This window comes from Bufo bufo, chromosome 3 (genome assembly GCF_905171765.1).
Source record: "Bufo bufo chromosome 3, aBufBuf1.1, whole genome shotgun sequence".
In the NCBI taxonomy this organism is placed as follows: Eukaryota; Metazoa; Chordata; class Amphibia; order Anura; family Bufonidae; genus Bufo; species Bufo bufo.
The window spans coordinates 345,536,718-345,556,619 of NC_053391.1; the positions used below are offsets into that span (position 1 = coordinate 345,536,718).

At 45.3% G+C, this 19,902-nt stretch overlaps 1 protein-coding gene across 1 annotated transcript in view; it reads left to right on the forward strand.

The window, feature by feature from the left end:
• The first annotated feature begins 1,062 nt into the window (after window positions 1-1,062).
• FHL3 (four and a half LIM domains 3) overlaps window positions 1,063-19,902 on the forward strand; it is a 78,383-nt gene continuing 59,543 nt past the window's right edge. The window contains exon 1 of the mRNA XM_040424436.1: window positions 1,063-1,195. The gene's annotated coding sequence lies outside the window, so the exon portion shown is untranslated. The remainder of the gene's footprint in view (window positions 1,196-19,902) is intronic.

The window sequence follows — 19,902 nt, forward strand, 5'->3', positions numbered from 1 at the left end:
AATAATACTAAAATACTTCATTGTGTCAGGCAGCACTATATAGACTTGGCTTGGGTTACATATAGCAAGATTAGCTGACAGGTTCCCTTTAAAAAGGACACATAAACAACCGCAAATGATAAATGTCCTCTAAAATATTTTTGAAGAAAATGAAATCAGACCAGTAATAAATAATAAGATATAAACATAGATATTGTTCTTTTTTTTTATTTTTATCCTAGCCTTTTTGTGGGTTACAGTAAGTGAAAATGTAATTGTGGGTGGGGGGGCTTCCGCCAGATCTTTTTGCCCAGGGGCCTCCAACAACCTTAGGCACTCCAACTGTTCCCAGCATGCTCCATTCATTTCTATTGGAGTTATGAGAAGAGCAGAGCAGGTTTGCATGCTGGGAGTTGTAGTTTCACAACACCCGGAGGTTGCCTACCCATGCTCTAGCCCTAGACACAATTATAGTAAATTGGGTTTGTCTGGTATCGTTGAAACGGACGGAGCGGCTGCCGGGCCTGGTCTGAGAGAGCTCGCTGAAGTGAGGGTTGCATGGCGGGAGTCATTCAAAAATTTGCCGTGGGGCCCAGTCAGTTCTAGTTATGCCACCGGTTGGCGTCTGGAACGTCACAGATCTGGCACTGCTTTCGTTTTCAGGTTTCTATTCCTAAAACGGAACAAAACAAATGCAACCGCAGATACGAATCCAGCCAAAATCTGTGAAAAGTGAGGTTTGCCCACTTCAATGCCAGTGGTTTTTATGACCACTTTGGGCCAGGCTGACTTGGTATGATGCAGGGTATTGCCCGCTGTGTGTTGCTCAAAGTCATTTAACCGTTTCCAAACACCACTGACTTATTCAGGTTATTAGAAAGTGGATGCCAATTGTTATGCCCACACTTGGCTGGATTCACCTCACTGCAATGTATCTTATCATCTCCAGCCTGGCACTATTGTGCAATGGCCGCGGCAGATCAGCCAGGTACCAGCGCTCAGCGCCGCCCCGCCGCCAATCCCCGCCCCCCCCCCCCCGCCGCACACACTGGGTGGGCGTGGCCTATGCTAATGAGCCGTACTTCAGGAATGAGGGCCAGTCCCGGGCTGTTAGTCATTTCCTCTGTGAGGAGCTGCGTTTCCACGCGTGTCTCATAGGAGCGCATTCACATCCAGGGAGGGCGACCTACCTACCAGCCGCCTCGGAGTAGTGGAGGTAAGTGCTTACTTGGGAATGTCCCACAAGCAGTTGCTCCTGCGCTATAGCGGCAACATATGCAGTCACCTGTGACTTCCCATTGACTGGCTTGGTGTGTAGTAGGTGATATCGCTGCTTGTACTCTATGTATGTGATCTGAACATGGTAACGGGATGGGACAGTCCCATTGCCCCCCCAGCAGTATCCTGGACGGGATGTAGCAGAGCTGAATGTGTAATGGTGTGGTGCATAGTGAGAAACTCCTCTCTGCTATACCTCTGACAGCTGAAGCTTGACTCGTTAAAGGGGTTTAGTAGACGTTATCTCCTATGTATAGGATAGAAGGTAACTGTTAGGTGGGGGGCTGACTGCTGGGACCACCATTGATTGAGGATGGGAGCCTGCTGGGAATGCCAGAGAGCCCAGGACAGCGCTCAGCCCCTCCATATATTAGGAGCTATGGGCCCCCTGCTGTCCTGATCAGACTCAGTCCTCTTATCTTGTGGTTAGGGGATAACCCAGGGGTGCACCTAGACTTTCTGCTAGGTGCACCCCTGGTGCCTGACCCCTCCAGCCCTGTGAGATGAATATAGAGAGATATTCCCACAGCCCTGCCACTTTCTCATCTTGTCTCTAGGTCTTGCCACCTGAGGCAATCGCCTCACTTAGCGTCATTGGTGGTCCACCCCTGGGATAACCTTTTTTCTTCTAACTGGGATACCCCTTTAAAATGCTATAAAATAAATGAATACTGGATTTGCAAGCCAAGATGCTGCACTTTATAGACCTCAGTAGGAGATGGCGCTGGTAGTAGGTTCTAGATGCATTTGTTACCCGGCTCATGGGATTTCTACAGATTGGTGGAAAACTACCGTATATTATCCCACAGTTCCCTATAATAACCGCTTTGGACAATCTTAAAGGGTTCTGATCTCAGACATTTATGGCCTATCCTGTGGAGTCTGATAGACGCAGGTCCCACTTCTGACACCTGTACCTTCCTCTAGAATGGGGCCTTACTGACCACCTTACCTGGATGGTTGGGACTATGATGAAGGCCAAGCCGAGCAGGCTGTACTACACTGTTTCCGCAGTCAATAGACGTTACGGAAACAAAGTCGCCCGCTTTCTTCATCTCGTAAATTCCAGAGACTGCATAGCTTTCTGTGCCACCTCTAAGGGATTTTTGGAAAGGGCATAGCACAGCCCGCTCGGTTGTTTCAATAGGCTGCCACATCCAACAGTGACAGGGTCCCGCCACCTAAGTATCTGATATCTGGAAGTGCAATGCTCCATGACCTGTAGAGAAGGAAAAGAGAGGGTGTAGACGTTTGCTGCGAGTCTCCTGGTAAAGCAACTACACCGCAATGTGCCAGATGCTGGAAAGTTGACTTCTGAATGATGCTGTACATGTGGGATGCCCACAGGGGGCGCTCTCCACAACGTCGTGAACTCTACATCACTATGTATCCTGCCAAGACGCTCACTAGAATGTTTCATTTCTTTTTTCTTTACAAGTAGAAACTGATCTAAGATGACTAAGTTCACTTTCTGAAAGGGCGCACCATACCTATTCACATCCATGATGACCAGTGGGCACCGCATGTCTGCTGCTATCTGGGGTTTAACCCCTTAAGGACTCAGCCCTATTTCACCTTAAAGGGAACCTGTCATCAGGATTTTGTGTATGGAGCTGAGGTCATGGGTTGCTAGATGGCCGCTAGCACATCTGCAATACCCAGTCCCCATAGCTCTGTGTGCTTTTATTGTGTATAAAAACAGATATGATACATATGCAAATTAACCTGAGATGAGTCAGAGTTTGAAAATATGACTCTTCTCTGGTCACACAAGTAAGATATGACTCTTTTATGTTAATTTGCATATGTATCAAATTGTTTTTTTTACACAATAAAAGCACACAGAGCTATGGGGACTGGGTTTTGCGGGTGTGCTAGCGGCCATCTAGCAGCCCATGTCCTCAGCTCTATACACAAAATCCCGGTGACAGGTTCCCTTTAAGGACCAGGCCATTTTTTGCAAATCTGACCAGTGTCACTTTAAGTGCTGATAACTTTAAAACGCTTTTACTTATCCAGGCCATTCTGAGATTGTTTTTTTTCGTCACATATTGTACTTCATGACACTGGTAAAATGAAGTCCAAAAAATTATTTTTTATTAATTTCCATGTATCAATTTCTCTACTTCTATAATACATAGTAATACCTCCAAAAATGGTTATTACTGTACATTTCCCCATATGTCTACTTCATGTTTGGATCATTTTGGGAATGATATTTTATTTTTTGGGGATGTTACAAGGCTTAGAAGTTTAGAAGCAAATCTTGAAATTTTTCAGAAATTTTCAAAAACCCAATTTTTAGGGACCAGTTCAGGTCTGAAGTCACTTTGCGAGGCTTACATAATAGAAACCACCCAAAAATGACCCCATTCTAGAACTACACCCCTCAAGGTATTCAAAACTGATTTTACAAACTTTCTTAACCCTTTAGGTGTTCCACAAGAATTTATGGAAAATAGAGATACAATTTCAAAATTTCACTTTTTTGGCAGATTTTCCGTTTTTAATATTTTTTTTCCGGTTACAAAGCAAGGGTTAACAGCCAAACAAAACTCAATATTTGATTCTGTAGTTTACAGAAACACCCCATATGTGGTCGTAAACCGCAGTACGGGCACACGGCAGGGCGCAGAAGGAAGAGAATGCCATACGGTTTTTGGAAGGCAGGTCTTGCTGGACAGTTTTTTTTTTTTTTTGTTTTTTACACCATGTCCCATTTGAAGCCCCTCTGATGCACCCCTAGAGTAGAAACTCCAAAAAAGTGGGCCCCATTTTAGAATCTACGGGATAGGGTGGCAGTATTGTTGGTACTAGTTTAGGGTACATATGATTTTCCTGTTGCCCATGACAGCACCACCAGAGAGGAGGTTCCGCCCCCACGAGACAGGAAACCTGCAGAACAAAAAGGCAGACACTCTCTCCTCCCCTTCAGTGTGGTTTCCTGTCTCTGGTCGGGAAGCCTGCAGCATGGAATCAACAGATCCCTCTCTCTGGGTGGCGCTCCGCTACTGACCTGCGGTCCCTGGTAAGGTGGCGGCATCGTGGTGCGCTAAGGGCTGAGCAGAGGCACAGCTGAGCTCCGGAGGGGGTATTCAGTGTGCTGGAGCAGTGGAAAGCCGGCACCTTCATGGAGGTGCCGCGAAGATTGAACGCCGGCCACCAGGGGGAGGAAGAGGAGAGGCTTTGGCAGTGAGAAGCCGGGTAGCGCTCCTGCGGTCATGTGGCCGGCGTGAACGTCGGCAATGACGTCATCTTCAGGCGCCCTATGAGAGGAGCGCGAATTTCTTTAGCCGGTGTCTGTTTGCGACCTGGCTGATCCTGTCTGCACATCATGGAGGAAGATAACAAGAAATGGCTGTTTTGGCACTGTTTTTTTCTTTTTTGTTATTTACAACATTCATCTGACAGGTTAGATCATGTGATATTTTTATAGACCAGGTTGTCACGGATGCGGCGATACCTAATATGTATACTTTTCTTATTATTGATGTAAGTTTTACACAATAATATAATTTTTGAAACAAAAAAAAAATCATGTTTTAGTGTCTCCATATTCTGAGATCCATCGTTTTTTTTTTCAGTTTTTGGGCGATTATCTTAGGTAGGGTCTCATTTTTTTGCGGGATGACATGACTGTTTGGCACTATTTTGGGGTGCATATGACTTTTTGATCGCTTGCTATAAAAATTTTTGTGATGTAAGCTGACAAAAAATGGTTTATTTAGCACAGTTTTTATTTTTTATGGTGTTCATCTGAGAGGTTAGGTCATGTGATATTTTTATAGAGCCGGTCTATACGGACGCGGCGATACCTAAAATGTATATATTTTTAATTTTTTTTTCTTTTTACTTTATTTGGGGAAAATGACATTTTGTTTTTTTGCTTGAAACTTTACATTTTTTTATTTTTTTGGTAAAACTTTATTTTCACTTTATTTTTTGTCCCACTTTGGGACTTGAACTTTTGGGGGTATATTCCTTTGCAATGCATTCCAATACTTCTGTATTGGAATGCATTGGCTGTATGAGTAATACTGTGTGTATTACTCATACAGCTCCCGGGGCCTGTGAGATCCAGGGGACTGGATCTCACAGGCTCTTCACCGGAAGGCAGCGCAGATGCCTCGGGAAGGCATCGCGCTGCCTTCCATGCCATCGGGTCCCCACCCACAGCCCCATGGGGACCTGATGGCACTGCTGCCGCCCGCACCATAAAAAGCCGCAAACCGCAGGTCTGAATTGACCTGCGGTTTGCGGGGATCGCTGACACGGGTGGCGGGTGTGTCACGGGACCCCCCCGGCGCATTTAGCCGAGGTGCCTGCTCAATGATTTGAGCAGGCACCTTGTTCCGATCACCGGGCGGCGGTGATCGGAACAACACATGACGTACCGGTACGTCATGTGTCCTTAAGGACTCGGGGAAACATGCCGTATCGGTACGTCATGTGTCCGTAAGGGGTTAAACCAACATTTTAGTTTTTATTTTATTTTTGTTTTATGCAATTTATATAATAATTAATGTAAATGTTTACAAAAATTGAGAGCACAATATAAACAATCTGGTGACCGCCAGCTGCTACCATGTGACATGATTGGTCACTGATCTAGTGGGGCCTTAGACGGTGTATATACGATGGGTGAACCACTATATAGATGTCTGGTATTGTTTAGGTCTGCGGGCATTCGGATTCATGTACAGATTAACGGATCTTTGTCTTCATGTTTCTTTTGTCTCCGTCTGTAATGTTGATCTCCAGAGCACAAGCGCATGAGTTGTGACTGCGCGTTCCTCCGGGAAGGCTGCCGAGACAGCATTTACAATCCAAACCATGTGTGAGCCTTCTGCCTTTCCATAGTTATATAGAATTTACTTTGTGTGAGAAATGAATGTGCTACATAGGATTATCAGAAAAATGATCCTCCATACTTTTCCCAAATGGCGGAGATGGTTAGAGCAGTTTGATAAAAAATAAATTTTATATATTTTTAGTGCACAGTGGAGGATATCAATGTCAAATTGATTAAAACCTTAAACATTCGGATCAGTCGTGGAGACATGGTGGAATCTGCTTGGCGTCCGAAAGAGCGGTCTGCGCATGCGCCGCTACGTGTGCTCTCGCGAGACAATGTATGGAGATGTGGGAACCACAACAAAGATGGCCGCTGACTATCTTTCGTACAGGGCGCATTCTCATGCCCATACAGGCCGGGAAGTTCCTCATACAAAGTTGCAAAGACACACTGAATGTGTTCAAAGCTCCACAGTTTAAGCAGACGGAAGACTAACGGGAAACCACCAGTGTCTGTACCGGGGGGTGTGTGTAACGGAGTGTCAAACCGCAAGTACCTCCCTTCCCAGACCTATCAGCATATCTGCTCCATGTCATTATCCCAGGGTTGTAAAGGGAGCATCCAAGTAGAACTTGGAGCAATCTCCCAACAACAATAGGGATGGGGCATCAGGATGTCACAGTGATGTGACTCCGGATCCCTCCCAAACAAGGGAAGTCACGGATAGACTGAATCAGAGCAGTACATAGTATACTTATTTAACTTATGGACAGACCAACCCGTCACGAGTCTGTGTCACCCAGGCCCCATGGGGGGCAGGGGAGGCACAGAGTCAGAGACAAGGGTGTCCATGATCATGGTTCCCATAAAAGTGATATCCCAACCGAACAAATATATACTGCATTCTACTGTAATAATGGATCGCCTGCATGGTCCCTCCAGTCTTCTCCAAACGTGACCATTCCTAACAATAGAATTAATAGTTGTTGTCCTACAAAAAAGAGGAACACAATTAGACATATAGCACATGTTTTCCACACTAAAAAGCATAAATGGAGATGACTAAATGACCCTGAATTCTACATTTAGACCCTGTGGCTTCAGGGTTTCTAGGGAAGAAAAAATGAATTAATAGACTGTTTTCCTTTATAAAAACTTATCAGTCCCCAACACCCTTCGTTCCACCCAGTGCCATCTGCCCCTCCATGCCATCCAGTGCCATGTCCCCTCCCTGTAGTTACCGCACAGGGGTCACTACACCCCGCTCCCCAGTAGTCACCGCACAGGGGTCACTGCAATGCTCCCCTGTAGTCACAGCAGTAGTACCACAGTGTTGGCATTCAGGAGCCTTGGAGAGCCTAGTGCTGCTGCCACCCAGCTTTCCCAGGCACAGATCTCTATGGGCAGCAGGCTTCCTACCTGTGTCTATGGCGGAGCGGATCCTGGCCAACGCCTCCTAGTGCTCCCCGGCCTCCAGTAGCTCGGCGATATTCTGGTGCTGCCAGCTCTTACCGGTCACGCACTTGTCAGCCAGCTGCCTGAGCTGCACATAGATCGGGAGCCCCATGTCCCCCTGGCACAGCCGGCAGCGCTTCCTGGGCTCTTCCTGCAGACAGAGCCAGCAGTACGTGACCGGGTCCGGCAGAACACCGCCACAGCGCGGGCACCGCAGCACACACTGCGCTTCCTCCCGTAACCTGACCTGAGCCCCTGTACTGCCGCAACAGACACTCCAGCAGAGGCTCCATGGAAGCCACAGAGCATTAAGTGAGAGGCTTCACTTCACTCACGTTTCGTGGTCACGTGATTTAAATGAATCTTCGATGCAGGGAAATTGCATTGAGGATTTTTTTGACTCTATTACATCGCGTAATCGTTGCAGCCCTAATGTTTGTGTGGTTTGGAGCAGTATGAAGGGTACAGCAACGTGGGTGAATAAGGTTGCAGCATGACTTGCACATTAATCGCAACCCCAGAAATCTCAAGAAATCTAATAATTGGATTTTGTTTCTGATTCTGGAGTTGTGGCAATCGTCTGGCTAGGTCTTCAGTATCTGATCAGTTGGAATCCAACATCCGGGACCATCACCGATCAGCTGTTTTTAAGAAGGCAAGGGCGCTCGCAGTAGCACCGCAGCCTTCTCGCCGCCTTCCCTAGGCCATGTGATGTCACGTTCATTGATTACATGGCCTAGGCATAGCTCAGCCCCATTAAAGGGAATAGGACTGAGCTGTGATACCAAGCACAGTCGCTATACAATGTACGGCATTGTGTTTGTGAGCAGAGAGAAGGTCACGCCGCTTGCAGAATCGTCAGTGCCTTCTTAAACAGCTGATCGGACCCCCACCGATCGGATACTGATGACCTGTCCAGAAGTCTCGGACAACCCTTTTTAAGCGCACGGCCAGCCTTTCATTATACAAGGCGTAAGGTCAAGTTAAATAAAACCCCTTGATATCCACATTATATTAGCTCATTGTGTTACTATTTAAAATGAATTGCTGTGGATGAGAGTAATGAGGCGGCACAAATTTGTATTAGCGCACACTTTGAGTGGACTTGGATAGGTTTTTGGGTGTTTTTGTGAATCCATTTTATTTTTTGTAAAAACACCAGCTCCAGATAGTGGCTGTGCGTGTATAGGGAAATATGAAATGATGAACACGCAAACATTTATTTATTTATTTTTGCCGCTAAAAACACTAAGAAACGCATGCGGTATAGAAATAAAACGCAAGCTTCCTATTGTGTTTTTCTGGTGGTAGAAAGTACCAGATACAATTGAGTGTGGGTGTCACACGACATTGCATATAATGACATGCAACATACTGCATCGTGACAGTCGAATCCAGACCTGATGGATCATGTCACAAGTCAACGTACCACATGCGACTCGCCTGCGACTTGGTTGTGTTTTTTACAGCCAAATCACAGCTCCAAAATAGTCGTGCAACAGCAAGTTGCAGACAAACTTTTTTGGCGCAAACTGTGTGGCCTTAACCTAAAAAGTGTGCATCGCCATACCATTAATTAAATTAATTAATTTTGCAAGAGATGATCCTAGCGGTAGCATGTATCAGACCCCTTATCTGTTCCGTTGTTTTTCATGATATGGGAAAAATAAGAAGAAAGCAAGGAAGTGGATTACAGCTGACTAGAGAATTGCATAGAGGAAACCTCATGACATTCATTATTTGCATTGTCCCATTTCCTTGTCAATCAGGTCTAATGTTTTTGCAGTGATGTCCTGTGCTTTTCTCAGCTGTTCCATACATGGTTTGTGTTACTATCTAGCCCTCAGTGACATGTTCTACCAAGGTTCATAGCACACCAGGCGTGACCTCCATACTATGGAGGTCATCGTTTCATTGTGATTGTCCATATGGGTAGGTTTCTATGAACTTTACTCAAGAGGATCCATCAGCTCTGTTTCACAAAATGCTTATATTCTCCATGAATGCCCGTACACACTTTGTGGCATAGGCCGACTATAAAGTGTATGGGATCACCAAATCAGTTCATAACAGTTAGTTAGTTGTCAATTTATTCATTTTCAGGAGAAATAACAGTGCAATGCAGAGCTCTAAAAAGTTGCTCCAGAATTTTTTATATACACTGAACAAAAATATAAACGCAACACTTTCGGTTTTGCTCCCATTATGCATGAGCTGAACTCAAAGATCTGAAACATTTTCTACATACACAAAAGACCCATTACTCAAATATTGTTCACACATCTGTCTAAATCTCTGTTAGTGAGCACTTCTCCTTTGCCGAGATAATCCATCCCACCTCACAGGTGTGGCATATCAAGGTGCTGATTAGACAGCATGAATATTGTACAGGTGTGCCTTAGACTGCCCACAATAAAAGACCACTCTGAAATGTGCCCAGTTTTGCCTTACTGGGAAACCAGTCAGTATCTGGTGTGGCCACAATTTGCCTCACGCAGTGCAACACCTCTCCGTCTCATAGAGTTGATCAGGTTGTTGATTGTGGAATGTTGGTCCTCTCCTCTTCAATAGCTGTTCGAAGTTGCAGAATATTGGCAGGAACTGGAACACGCTGTCGTATTTGGCGATCCAAAGCATCCCAAACATGCTCAATGGGTGACATGTCTGGTGGCTATGCTGGCCATGCAAGAACTGGGATATTTTCAGCTTCCAGGAATTGTGTACAGATCCTGGCATTATCATGCTGCAACATGAGGTGATGGTCGTGGATGAATGGCACAACAATGGGCCTCAGGATCTCATCACAGTATCTCTGTGCATTCAAAATGCCATCAATAAAATGCACCTGTGTTCACTGTCCATAACATACGCCTGTCCATACCATAACCCCACCACCACCATGGGCTACTCGATCCACAACGTTGACGTCAGCAAACCGCTCACCCACACGACGCCACACACGCTGTCTGCCATCTGCCCAGAACAGTGAAAACCGGGACTCATCCGTGAACAGAACGCCTCTCCAACGTGCCAGACTCCATCGAATGTGAGAATTTGCCCACTCAAGTTGGTTATGACGACTAACTACAGTCAGGTCCAGACCCCAATGAGGATGACAAGCATGCAGATGACCTTCCCTGAGACTGTTTGTGCAGAAAATCTTTGGTTATGCAAACAGATTGTTGCTGCAGCTGTCTGGGTGGCTGGTCTCATACAATCATGGAGGTGAACGTGCTGGATGTGGAGGTCCTGGGCTGGTGTGGTTACACGTGGTCTGCAGTTGAGGCTGGTTGGATGTACTGCCAAATTCTCTGGAACACCTTCTGGAGGCGGCTTATGGTAAAGAAATGAACATTCATTGCACGGGCAACAGCTCTGGTAGACATTCCTGCAGTCAGCATGCCAATTGCACGCTCCCTTAAATGTTGCGACATCTGTGGCATTGTGCTGTGTGATCAAACTGCACATTTCAGAGTGGTTTTTTATTGTGGGCAGTCTAAGGCACACCTGTGCAATATTCATGCTGTCTAATCTGCACCTTAATATGCCACACCTGTGAGGTGGGATGGATTATCTCTAACACAGATTTGTGATCAATATTTGAGTAATGGGTCTTGTGTGTATGTAGAAAATGTTTCAGATCTTTGAGATCAGCTGATGCAAAACCAAAAGTGTTGTGTTTTATATCCTTGTTCAGTATAGAATGTAAGTATTTACTAAAATGGGCATGTCAGGAGAGATGACAGATCCTAAAAACAGATTGTTGGGGTGACCTATTGCTTTACTGCTAAAGAGTTGAATGGGTTTTCCAGGCCTTTTATACTTATGACCTTTCCTCTGGAGAGGATCAGTATCTGATTTAGTGGGGGTCCGACACCCAGGACCCCAGTCGATCAGCTGTTTGAGAAAACGCGGCGCTTCTGTGAGCACCACGGCCTTATCGCAGCTTACCACACATTGTATAGCTGCTGTGCTTGGCATTACGTTCAGCCCCATTTGAATGGGGCTGAGCTGCTCCTAGGCCATGTGACCAATGAACATATTGTCATTGAGCGCCAGTGCCTTCTCAAACAGCTGATTGACTGGGGTTCTGGGTGTGTTTCTGGCAAGCCAGCAAGGAGTAAAGAAGTGCATGATGCTTTTGGTGTGTAAGTCAGACAAGCTGTCAGAAAAACAACTTTTCTAAGAACCAATCTCTGAGATAAAGAAGCATTTGGTTATTGCAGAAGGTTGAGGACCATTTAAAGATTGTTTGGACATAGTCAGTAAAGGTAACGCATGCATAATAGCTTTAGACATTACTGCATGTGGTTTGGGTCATATGATGCTTGACTAACATCAACGACACCCCAGCCACCTCCAAGCAGGAGACCCCAAAGTCCAGGGTGTGCCCCAAAGGAAGGTTTGCGCCCCTTTAATCACTGCATGTGCTGCCTGAGGAGTGCTGAAGCAGGGATTATCCACTGGGTGGACTCCAACCACCCTTATTGCCACCACATGTCTCCCTAGGGCCAGCACTCTGCACTAGGTGTTAATACCGCATTCGCTCCTTCTGGAAAATGGGCTTACTGCATGATCTAATTGTGCAAGCCATATAGATGTTTGTATTCAGCTAATTTTTATTATAGGCCCACTTTTAACACCTAGATTTTTGGAGTAAACTGCTAAAATTTGCTGACAAGGGTGTGATTTTGTGACAAAAGGGCATGCCCTAATATGCAACATTTTGTGCCACAGTTCTGGGATAAAATTTGGTCTCAACCTAAGCCTATCAATAGTTGGTATAAAGGTAGACAAAAGTGTCTGTCTATGCTTTAAATTTATCGTCCAGCCTGAGCCACGGTGATAAATCTGGTGCATTTCTAAGCAGTCTGTCTACCCCATCTATAGGATTTGTTAAACTGCCCCAGTATCTGCATTGCTTAAGGTGGATTTAGACCGGCCAAAGGAGAAGTCAATTTTTGGGAAGTGACAGTTCCTTCCCGATAACTTCCTGCTCGTCAGTGGAGGAGAGTTGTATTTATATGCAATGATCACCTCAACTGTATGGGGATGAGTCATGGCTACCAAACCACAGGGGAAACACATGAGGCTCACGGTGGACTGATGGGTGTAATAGTTAATGCAGGGCTTGACAAATCCCAGGCGCCAGGTCGCCAAGGCGACCAGGAATTTAGTCCTGGCGCTTGGGTATTTGTCAGCCCGTTTTCAAAGGTGCCCGGGCGATGGGTGCGGGGCTGCCGTTCTGTCCGGAGGCAGCACCGTGTGAAACAGCTCCGTCACAGCACACAATAGCAGAGACGCTGGCAGCAGGGAGGGGAGGGGCTCGGGAAGAGTGTAATCTGATCCTAGAGTGGAAGCTGCTTCTGCCAGCCCCTCCCCTCCCCGCCCACCAACCAATCAGAGCTGAGGCAATGCAAGCACCAGCAGCTCTGAGTCTGAGTCACTGACACAAGTACAGGGAATCGAATGAGTCACAGGTTAAGAATCTAAAGATCCGACTCAGTGACTCATTCGATTCTTTGAGTTAAAAGAACAGTCAGTCAGACTCTAGAACAGGTTACACTGAGGCTGTGGCTGATGCTTTCGCAGCAGTGATAAGATTAAGGGACAGGAGCAGAGATATGAGAGAAGTGACAGGACACAGTTTAGATTACAGTTTGAATTAACCCTTTAGGATCAAATTGGCTTCTCAAGGAGATCTATATGTTTAAGGCATCCCCCCTTCTGTCTCATTCAGTAGCTATAGAACTAAGGGTACTTTCACACTTGCGGCAGGGTGGATCTGGCAGGCGGTTCACCCTGTCGGATCCGTCCTTCCGCTGTTTCGCCGGACCACAGCTCTGTCCCCATTGACTATAATGGGGGCAGAGCTCTGGCGCAGCACGGCAGTGCATGGTGAAAGGCCGCCGGACTAAAAGTACTGCATGTCCAACTTTAGTCCGGCGGCCTCTCACCGCGAACTGCCGTGCTGCGCCGGAGCTCCGCCCCCGTCCCCATTATAGTCAATAGGGTCCGGGGACGGAGCGGCGGTATATGTAACATGGTACAGCATTATTGGGGGGGCTCTATGGAGAAGTGGGGGGGGGCACTATGGGGGCACCTACTAGGGGCTTTATGATGCGGCTCCGCCTGGCTCCTAACTTTTTTAGCTGGCTCCTAGATTCCAAGGAAATTTGTCAAGCCCTGAGTTAATGTACTCACGGTTAGCAGATGCCTCCCTGGTCTGGTGTACAGTGGATGGGAAGACGGCACAAAATCCTCCGGGGCACTCTGTTGCAGGGAACACCAGCCAGATGTTGGTTGAGATGCCCTTGATGGTAATTGGTGTTTAAGGTGCTTTAGTGGCTGGGCCCCTGGTTCGTGACGCCAGCACTGTTAGGTGCAAATGTTGAGTGTAGTAGTGGAAATGATGGAGTCAGTTGTTATCAAACAGTTGAACATTTACTAAATCTATTGTCTTCAGGTAGTCAGTACAGACAGTTTATTTGTATGATATAAGTGATGACTCAGAAATGAGTTCAATTGTATTCCTTTTATCAGGTTTAGGCAATTGTCAGTTGAGGAGTTCTCTTTAAGGCTGACACTTTACAGGCAAGACTTCTGTAATTATTTTAAGTCCAAACTATAGCATTCTGGTACTAAATATACTGTTTTCTACTTATCTTGAGCTATCCAATAAGGGCGTTACCCTCACGGCAGACACTTCTGCTTCATTATTTGCAGGATGCTCCACTAAAAAGGTTTAGGTTTTTCCTGGAAGGCTTGTATAGTGGAAAAGGACAATTCTGCGCACTAATTTTCTATAAAGGTCCTGGCACTTAGAAAGTTACTCTCAGGCACTGGTGCTGATGAGGTCCATAAGCTCGATTCAGCTGTTCAGATAATACAACCACCGTCTGCATCCGTTCTAAACGGATCCATTTGTATTATCTTTAACATAGCCAAGATGGATCTATCTTGAGCACCATTGAAAGTCAATGGAGGACGGATCCGTTTGGCTCAGTTTCATCAGACTGACACCAAAACGCTGCAAGCAGTGTTTTGGGGTTCGTCTCCAAAGCGGAACGGAGACTAAACTGATGCATTCTGAGCGGATCCTTTTCCATTCAAAACGTGAGTGTGAAAGTAGACTAACTCCACACCCTGTCTAGGCACACCCAAGCTATATATAATGTGGTGCCAGCACCACCTAGGGGCAAATAGGTGTAATGACATTGCCAGCCTGATAATGGGAAATGCCATACAATGCAAATACATAGGCAGATATTTAAAGTGTCCCATTTACATACTGATGTGGGACGCTGCACTCGTACAGATTCATTGTTGCTGGGCAGCAACATGCTCTTCACACAGCACGATCTGCTGCCTAGAAATGAATGGTGAATTAACTCGATGACCAAGGGTGATCTGTGGCATCTTTACAAGGGCAGATTATCAGGAAAAATTGCTCGTAGTAAGATTGCGTTGCAACTTTTTTTTATCCCTGCTCATGCCAGGTCTAAAAAAGTGGGTGGGGAAGGGGATGGGTCGCCAGGCCCATCTCAGTCATCATTTTCTAGACCTGTTTTAGGCATAGAAAATAGTCTAAATGGAATCCAGCAAGTATGCTGACTTACATTTAGGCTGGTGCTGGATGCGCTGAAGTTATGTAGGGGGGTTGGTGCCTCTTCGTAACTTTGGCAGATCCACTGCAAGATATAGGGGGTTATTAAGACGCCGGTAAGCTGATTGTCCGGGGTACCGGGTGTCGGACCCCCACTAATCAGATACCGATGACCTCTCCAGAGGACAGGTAATCAGTATAAAAGTCCTGGAAAAGCCATTTAAGTCTTTAGCAGTGAAGCAACAGGTCACTCCACTAGTCTGTGTTTTTAGGATCTGTCACCTCTCCTGACCCGTTTTAGTTAATACTTGCATTCTACACTGAACAAAAATATAAACGCAACCCTTTTGGTTTTGCTCCCATTTTGCATGAGCTGAACTCAAAGATCTGAAACCTTGTCTACATGCATGACCCCCAGTATGCTGATTACAGGGAGGGAGACACTACTGAAGCTAAAATCTTACTGTAAATCTATACATTTTTTAATCTTTAGTGTATTGTACCATTGCAGTCAGCATAAGAGGATATGCCTCATTTATGACGAGGCTCACACCCTTGCATAAATTAAGCCAGGAAATTGCTGTACATGATAAATCTGAGGCTGATGGCCTCGCCCACACCACGGGGCTAGGGCAGTGGTGAAACGCCATTTAGAAACTCCATTTGCAAACAAAACTCAGTGGAGTTTATAATGTCACAAACCCCAGGTCTGGCATATGGGGATGATAAATCTTCCCCCTTTATATCACATTCTAGTGTGATAAACGCATACTTTGGACATGACCACACATGATGTAGATTCCTTTGCATGTACTTTGGTGAACCCATGTTTCAGCGAGTTGAGAATTTTGTCACAACCTCAAGAATCTACAGTTTACATCTGAAGTGTCATAATTCCTCGTAAAATGGATCTAATTTGTAGACCTATAGTTCAGTGGTGTACTGTTACTTGTACAGGATTAACCTGTCCTTGAGTAAAATGGCAATCTGTTGACTGTTTCCAGGTAAGTAGGTAAAGTGCAGAACTGTGATCCCCGTCAAGAGGCAGGATTACATTGAAACATTACCCTTCAAGATGTCTCAGGCCGGAATCTTTCAATGCATACACAAGGTTTGTGATGGAAGTGGACCTGTAGATACGTCCTACAGATGGGACCTATACACACACATCATCCGTTTTATACTACTAAGAATATTTTCAGGGAATACCCCCGATGCCTGAAATACTGGATCTTCTGCCGTGGAAAATCCACCGATGTGGTCATTTCTGCAGCAAGCCCATAGATTTCTGCAAACCCTATTCAAATAAATGGGAGAGGCATAGACCTTTCTGCAACAAATCTGCCACTTGGTTTTACATAAAAGCGTCTAATAAACGGTATCAATAAAAATGTGGTTTTCCTTTTTATTTATGATTTTAAATACCTATTGTATAAAGTGACAGGCAACAGGACGCCTACAATAGGTGATAAATGAGAACATGACATTGACTTGCTTGGTAATTAGCATTGAGAACGCCTGAAGGTTGTTTCGTACCTGGGAGGCGAGGAGAGGATTAACTCCTGAAGGGGGTCAGACTTTGATAATACTTCCCTGAAGTGTTGAGAAAGCGGATGACATGTACAGGTTTGTCTAAAGACTTGCTCTAGTGCTGTCATATGTGGAGATACTTTTATGGAAATGTACCTTGACTATGTAAATACAGTACTGTCCTACTCATTACGGCTTCTTAGGGTATGTTTGCCTGCATCAGATATCGGCACAGATTCTCTGGATAATTGCTCGTTAAAGGGGTTTTCATATTGATGATGGTAGGTATGAGATTTGCGGGGGTCTGACCCCTAGCTGTTTGGGTAAGCCCCGGCACTCGTCGTAGCTCCGATGAGCACCACAGCCTCCACACAGCTTACCAAGCACGTTGCCATCCATTTGATAGTGCCCGTGCTTTGTATTGCAGCTCAGCCCCGTTGACTTGACTGGGAATGATCTTCACCTCCTAGGCCATGTGACCAACATGGCATAACTGGCCTAGAAAGAACCGTAATCGCTCATGGAGTGCCGCAATGTCTTCATACAGCTGATTGGCTGGGGAACCAGAAGTCGGACTCCTGCCCATCTGATGCTGATGACTAGTATTGAGCTCGCGTCGATCAACACCACTACTGATGACCGATCCTGAGAATAGGCAATCTGCATCAAAATCTCTGAAAACCCATTTAAAACCGCATCCAATGCATGAGAATGAGGTTTCCGACACCCTGTTCACATGCATCAGAAATATTTTGTGCATATTTCCGGCTGTGTGGTGGCATTTCATTTACTTTGGAAGGAAGTATCAAAGATTAGCTGGAAATGTCAGGATCTGACTTTAAAGATTCTATTATATGTGACATAAAATTATAGGTTAATGTCCTGCAGTCTTTCAGTACATTGTGTTCTTTTATGTCAAGTTAAGACTTTTACATAAGAGATTTTACAGTCCACCTTAGTATTAACTAATGGTCTCTGAATTCACTCCAGCCCTCTATGTTCCTATCCCAAGACAGCTGATTTGGCAGAGGGCACTGTGGACCCCTGTAGAGGCAAATCATGTGCATGCTCTTTCAAACCAACAACTATTTTTTAAGCAGTAATGTCAGGAGGGGGGGGGGGGGCACATTCCTGTTTCAACTTTAGATACATTTGTAGTGCCCTGGAGCAGGGAGTACGGTGACATTTGCCTATTTCCCCTATGCAAAGTTAAAACTTCTTACTTTTTCACCTAAAAAGGTTAACTTGCACTGCATTATATATATATATATATATATATATATATATATATATATAGAAACTTGTGATAAATATCCTGTTCATTATCACTGTATTTACATGGCTCTGTGGAAAGGGTTAATGGATACTTTGAATGAAAACGCTTTGACTTATCCAGGCCATTCTGAGTTTTTTTTTTTTTTTTTCGTCACATATTGTACTTCATGACACTGGAAAAATGGAGTCAGAAATATATATTTTTTTGATTTATAAAAATACCAAATTTGCCAAAAATTTGCAATTTTCAAAGTTTCAATTTCTCTATAATACATATTAATACCTTCAAAAATAGTTATAACTTTACATTTCCCATATGTCTTCATGTTAGGATCATTTTGGGAATGACATTTTGTTTTTGGGGGATGTTACAAGGCTTAAAGTTTCAAAGTAAATCTTGAAATTTCTTAGAAATTTTCAAAAACCAACTTTTTAAGGACCAGTTCAGGTCTGAAGTCACTTAGTGAAGCTTACATGATAGAAACCACCCAAAAATGACCCCATTCTAGAAACTAAACCCCTCAAGGTATTCAAAACTGATTTTACAAACGTTGTTAACCCTTTAGGTGTTCCACAAGAATTAATGGAAAATGGAGATACAACTTCAAAATTTTAGTGTCTCTGTCTCTGTCTCTGTCTCTGTGTCTCTGTGTCTCTGTGTCTCTGTGTCTCTGTGTCTCTGTGTCTCTGTGTCTCTGTGTCTCTGTGTCTCTGTGTCTCTGTGTCTCTGTGTCTCTGTGTCTCTGTGTCTCTGTGTCTCTGTGTCTCTGTGTCTCTGTGTCTCTGTGTCTCTGTGTCTCTGTGTCTCTGTGTCTCTGTGTCTCTGTGTCTCTGTGTCTCTGTGTCTCTGTGTCTCTGTGTCTCTGTGTCTCTGTGTCTCTGTGTCTCTGTGTCTCTGTGTCTCTGTGTCTCTGTGTCTCTGTGTCTCTGTGTCTCTGTGTCTCTGTGTCTCTGTGTCTCTGTGTCTCTGTGTCTCTGTGTCTCTGTGTCTCTGTGTCTCTGTGTCTCTGTGTCTCTGTGTCTCTGTGTCTCTGTGTCTCTGTGTCTCTGTGTCTCTGTGTCTCTGTGTCTCTGTGTCTCTGTGTCTCTGTGTCTCTGTGTCTCTGTGTCTCTGTGTCTCTGTGTCTCTGTGTCTCTGTGTCTCTGTGTCTCTGTGTCTCTGTGTCTCTGTGTCTCTGTGTCTCTGTGTCTCTGTGTCTCTGTGTCTCTGTGTCTCTGTGTCTCTGTGTCTCTGTGTCTCTGTGTCTCTGTGTCTCTGTGTCTCTGTGTCTCTGTGTCTCTGTGTCTCTGTGTCTCTGTGTCTCTGTGTCTCTGTGTCTCTGTGTCTCTGTGTCTCTGTGTCTCTGTGTCTCTGTGTCTCTGTGTCTCTGTGTCTCTGTGTCTCTGTGTCTCTGTGTCTCTGTGTCTCTGTGTCTCTGTGTCTCTGTGTCTCTGTGTCTCTGTGTCTCTGTGTCTCTGTGTCTCTGTGTCTCTGTGTCTCTGTGTCTCTGTGTCTCTGTGTCTCTGTGTCTCTGTGTCTCTGTGTCTCTGTGTCTCTGTGTCTCTGTGTCTCTGTGTCTCTGTGTCTCTGTGTCTCTGTGTCTCTGTGTCTCTGTGTCTCTGTGTCTCTGTGTCTCTGTGTCTCTGTGTCTCTGTGTCTCTGTGTCTCTGTGTCTCTGTGTCTCTGTGTCTCTGTGTCTCTGTGTCTCTGTGTCTCTGTGTCTCTGTGTCTCTGTGTCTCTGTGTCTCTGTGTCTCTGTGTCTCTGTGTCTCTGTGTCTCTGTGTCTCTGTGTCTCTGTGTCTCTGTGTCTCTGTGTCTCTGTGTCTCTGTGTCTCTGTGTCTCTGTGTCTCTGTGTCTCTGTGTCTCTGTGTCTCTGTGTCTCTGTGTCTCTGTGTCTCTGTGTCTCTGTGTCTCTGTGTCTCTGTGTCTCTGTGTCTCTGTGTCTCTGTGTCTCTGTGTCTCTGTGTCTCTGTGTCTCTGTGTCTCTGTGTCTCTGTGTCTC